Source organism: Triplophysa rosa, linkage group LG12 (genome assembly GCF_024868665.1).
Source record: "Triplophysa rosa linkage group LG12, Trosa_1v2, whole genome shotgun sequence".
NCBI classification, from domain to species: Eukaryota; Metazoa; Chordata; class Actinopteri; order Cypriniformes; family Nemacheilidae; genus Triplophysa; species Triplophysa rosa.
Window position 1 is genome coordinate 8,937,770 of NC_079901.1, and position 5,567 is coordinate 8,943,336.

Consider the following 5,567-nt stretch of genomic DNA (forward strand, 5'->3'; position numbering starts at 1 on the left):
TCAGACCCATCACGCTGACCTCAGATCAGTCAGTCACCGCAATAGAGCATCACGAGAGTGACCTCAGACCCATCACGCTGACCTCAGATCAGTCAGTCACCGCACTAGAGCATCACGAGAGTGACCTCAGACCCATCACGCTGACCTCAGATCAGTCAGTCACCGCACTAGAGCATCACGAGAGTGACCTCAGACCCATCACGCTGACCTCAGATCAGTCAGTCACCGCAATAGAGCATCACGAGAGTGACCTCAGACCCATCACGCTGACCTCAGATCAGTCAGTCACCGCACTAGAGCATCACGAGAGTGACCTCAGACCCATCACGCTGACCTCAGATCAGTCAGTCACCGCAATAGAGCATCACGAGAGTGACCTCAGACCCATCACGCTGACCTCAGATCAGTCAGTCACCGCACTAGAGCATCACGAGAGTGACCTCAGACCCATCACGCTGACCTCAGATCAGTCAGTCACCGCAATAGAGCATCACGAGAGTGACCTCAGACCCATCACGCTGACCTCAGATCAGTCAGTCACCGCACTAGAGCATCACGAGAGTGACCTCAGACCCATCACGCTGACCTCAGATCAGTCAGTCACCGCACTAGAGCATCACGAGAGTGACCTCAGACCCATCACGCTGACCTCAGATCAGTCAGTCACCGCAATAGAGCATCACGAGAGTGACCTCAGACCCATCACGCTGACCTCAGATCAGTCAGTCACCGCACTAGAGCATCACGAGAGTGACCTCAGACCCATCACGCTGACCTCAGATCAGTCAGTCACCGCACTAGAGCATCACGAGAGTGACCTCAGACCCATCACGCTGACCTCAGATCAGTCAGTCACCGCACTAGAGCATCACGAGAGTGACCTCAGACCCATCACGCTGACCTCAGATCAGTCAGTCACCGCACTAGAGCATCATGAGAGTAACCTCAGACCCATCACGCTGACCTCAGATCAGTCAGTCACTGCACTAGAGCATCACGAGAGTAACCTCAGACCCATCATGCTGACCTCAGATCAGTCAGTCACCGCACTAGAGCATCACGAGAGTGACCTCAGACCCATCACGCTGACCTCAGATCAGTCAGTCACCGCACTAGAGCATCACGAGAGTGACCTCAGACCCATCACGCTGAACTCAGATCAGTCAGTCACCGCACTAGAGCATCACGAGAGTGACCTCAGACCCATCACGCTGAACTCAGATCAGTCAGTCACCGCACTAGAGCATCACGAGAGTGACCTCAGACCCATCACGCTGAACTCAGATCAGTCAGTCACCGCACTAGAGCATCACGAGAGTGACCTCAGACCCATCACGCTGAACTCAGATCAGTCAGTCACCGCACTAGAGCATCACGAGAGTGACCTCAGACCCATCACGCTGACCTCAGATCAGTCAGTCACCGCACTAGAGCATCACGAGAGTGACCTCAGACCCATCACGCTGACCTCAGATCAGTCAGTCACCGCACTAGAGCATCACGAGAGTGACCTCAGACCCATCACGCTGACCTCAGATCAGTCAGTCACTGCACTAGAGCATCACGAGAGTGACCTCAGACCCATCACGCTGTCCTCAGATCAGTCAGTCACCGCACTAGAGCATCACGAGAGTAACCTCAGACCCATCACGCTGACCTCAGATCAGTCAGTCACCGCACTAGAGCATCACGAGAGTAACCTCAGACCCATCACGCTGACCTCAGATCAGTCAGTCACCGCAATAGAGCATCACGAGAGTAACCTCAGACCCATCACGCTGAACTCAGATCAGTCAGTCACCGCACTAGAGCATCACGAGAGTGACCTCAGACCCATCACGCTGACCTCAGCTCAGTCAGTCACCGCACTAGAGCATCACGAGAGTGACCTCAGACCCATCACGCTGACCTCAGCTCAGTCAGTCACCGCACTAGAGCATCATGAGAGTGACCTCAGACCCATCACGCTGACCTCAGCTCAGTCAGTCACCGCACTAGAGCATCATGAGAGTGACCTCAGACACATCACGCTGACCTCAGATCAGTCAGTCACTGCACCAAAGCATCACGAGAGTGACCTCAGACCGATCACGCTGACCTCAGATCAGTGAGTTTAAGTTCATCATCTTCATACAGCCACAAGCTCTTCACAGCTGCACTGACAGCCAAAAGGAAAACATCTGAACAGCATCTGGATCTCTACCAGTATTTGTATCATGTTTTCCAATAGAAATCTCTAAACATATTTAAATCAAGATGAATTAATGTGTTCAACAAACAAAATAAATAAATAAACAAATACTGCTCTGTGACGTGACGTGACACTTTAAGTGAGCCTCAAATTTGGCTAAATAAATAGAAGCAATGCGAAAAGCCATGTTTGGTGTTCGGCCAAGTGTTTCATTTGAATTCGGCTTCGGCCAAGAATTCTCATTTCGTTGCATCCCTAGCTTTATAAGCATTGCATCTAATAACACAAAAGCTTTTCAACTCTGAACAGTGCTCTCACAACATCAGATGACCAACACAATTCATGACAACAATATTTTCATTTTGTTTATTGTGTTTTGTGTCGTTTTAAGGTCAATGAATTACACTCAAAGTATGAGCACAGGGAGACCTAGACACAGAGAGTCTGTAGTTATTGTGACATATTCACCGTTATTAATAAGGCTCAACACTCTGAATGTAGAGCAGTAAAAGATAACGTCATCTGAGAGCATGAATGTTCTGTCACACGCTTACTGAAGAATAACCGACCATGATGTGGGCCGTCGCCATGACAACAGCTGAAAGCCACTGACTGATGGTTACCGGCTGAAGAGGTTTGATTACCAAACTAATATAGTGTTGAGAGAATAACATTACTGATGAATAATGGACTAATAACGGTCTTTCATAAGCTCGTGCGTGTGCGCCAGCCGTCTGCAGACAGAAATCAAACTGCAAACTCACACTTTTCAAGGGGCGTTCAAGTGAATCTTGACAGAAACAAAACAGTTTGTGCTATTTGTGCATGACTGCAGTCTCACACATCGAATCACATCAGACAGACGCACGTCCACTCAATAACCCCGCCTCTCGCTTTGATTGACATGAGTCTCCACCAACAGTGACACTCGCCTCAGGCCATTTTTCACCCAAACTACAGAGAAAATCCGTCTGTCTCGGTTTGTTTGTCAAGTTTTACATCTACATTTCTCTCGTTTGAGGATAATGGCTCTTTCTAGTGGCGTTGGAACAAGAACTCCTGCCTGTGTCACATACACATTTACAGTATTTTACGTGACATGGCTGTCTACGAGAACGTCTGCAACACAACACACACATCAGCCATAAAGATGTGTCTATGACAGATTCAACTTTCTGCTCCTGCGATGAGACACATTTTACAGTCCAATCAATAGATGAGAAATCTTCTGGCCTCTGAACGCGCGGATCTTCAAGGATGAGCCGTGACTTTGTCCACATCTACAGAGAGAAACTGAAAGATGAGCCGGCAGACGACAGCGAGCTGACAGTTTATCAATGCTGTATCGAGACCTGGAGCCTGTGAGGGAGGGGCGGAGCTTACCACCACCAACCAATCAGACACAAACACACACACACACACAGAGACAGAGAGAAGGGGTAGTACTGTTATCACACACAAACACAGTCAGTGTGATGCTGTATTTGAGACAACAGTGTCACCCATCTGCCGTGAACATCATACTGTCTGTTCATTTGCTCTGATTCCACGTGATGTGTTGAAACCTGTGATATGAACGAGACGAGTGAGTGATGTGAGGGCCTTCTGTCTGTGTAAATAACATTAGAGAGGATTGTGGGGCTTTTCACTTGATGAATATGACTCATTCAAATGACTGAAACAGACACCAGAATCTCTCGCACGTCTGCAGATGTTCCAGCTTTCCATGAGGAGTCATGAAGACGTACGACAGTAACATCAATGAACGCTCATAATGAACGCTCATATCAGTGAGTGACAGCTGCTGCATTCTGGGAATGTCTGAAGAAATCAAAGCAGAGGGCAAGAAATCACTGAATCATTTGACCCTGTACCGTTCCGATAAGAAAGGCAAATTAAAGTGACGTACATCACGATCTCCAGTCAGTGTAAAATCTCCCCCAAAAAATGGTTTTCTCTCGCATGACTAAAGCACAACACCTGTATAAAAGCACTAAAGCTCCAATCTTCTGATCGTGAGATGAAGACGAGTTTCACGGATCAGCAGATGAGACGTGTGGAGACAGAAGATGGTCGCTCATGTCTCGGTGTTTGTACAGGAGTCTGAGCACTGATGAGTGTTGATCATTCAAAAGAAATCTCACAATCTCATGTGAAGCCTGACGCACACACAAAAACAGCGTTGACTTTGGAAACGAACATCATCTTCAAGTCAACATGTGAACTGAATGATTTTCAGGCGGTGAAGAGCATAAAGGATCATCATGGAGCTGTAACTGAAGCTAAAGGTGCAGTTAAACCGTGGTGTTCTTTTAGAATAAAGTTGTAGAATATGTTTACATGTCGGTACAGAGAGCAAGCACAGTGCTGTAAACTCATCTAATCACAGTGAATTATACATGACAAGAACACGACATTAAAACACAGACGAGCATCACTGAAACATCAATAATGCACAACTACAACATCTTCCTGAATCACAGACAACACACACACAGCAGTTCTTAAAGTCTCTCCACTCATTTGAAATGTTAAGGCGGGCCGGGTCAAGATGATTGGCGGGCCGCCAGTTAACTAGCCCTGGTCTACGGTCACAAAACTGAAGTGTGAGGCAGAGAGAGAAACACGCACACACAAATGTCAGGATCCTATAAAGAAGATCATAAAAACAGAGTAAAAGTCCGGGCTGATGGGCGATTGAATCTACTGGGATCAATAAGTGTGAAGTAAATAAGATCTCTCGCTGCGCTCATCATCACACAACAACATCTGCTCTGTCTGATAGATGACATCATCACGCTCACATCACATGACACGTGACTCAATCCCTGATCCATTCAACAGCATTTCAAACAAAAGCTAAGGTGTAGGTGTGTGCGTGCATGCCTACACACACACACAGCTAAGAACTATAGACACACGTTCAAAACGCACGCACACACACGCGCACACACACGCACGCACACAGCTAAGAACTATAGACACACGTTCAACACACGTTCAACACACACACACACACACACACACACACACACATGTTTGGTTTATTATCTCCGTGGGGACAGTCATAGGCGTAATGTTATTTATACTGAACAAACTGTATATTTTATCCTCTACCCCTAACCCAACCCCTAAACCTAAAGATCATAGAAAACCACAGACACACACACACACACACACACACACACACCACACACACGCACGTCTGGTTTATTATCTCCGTGGGGACAGTCCATAGGCGTAATGTTATTTATACTGTACAAACTGTATATTTTATCCTCTACCCCTAACCCAACCACTAAACCTAAAGATCATAGAAAACCACAGACACACACACACACACACACACACACACACACACACCACACACACCACA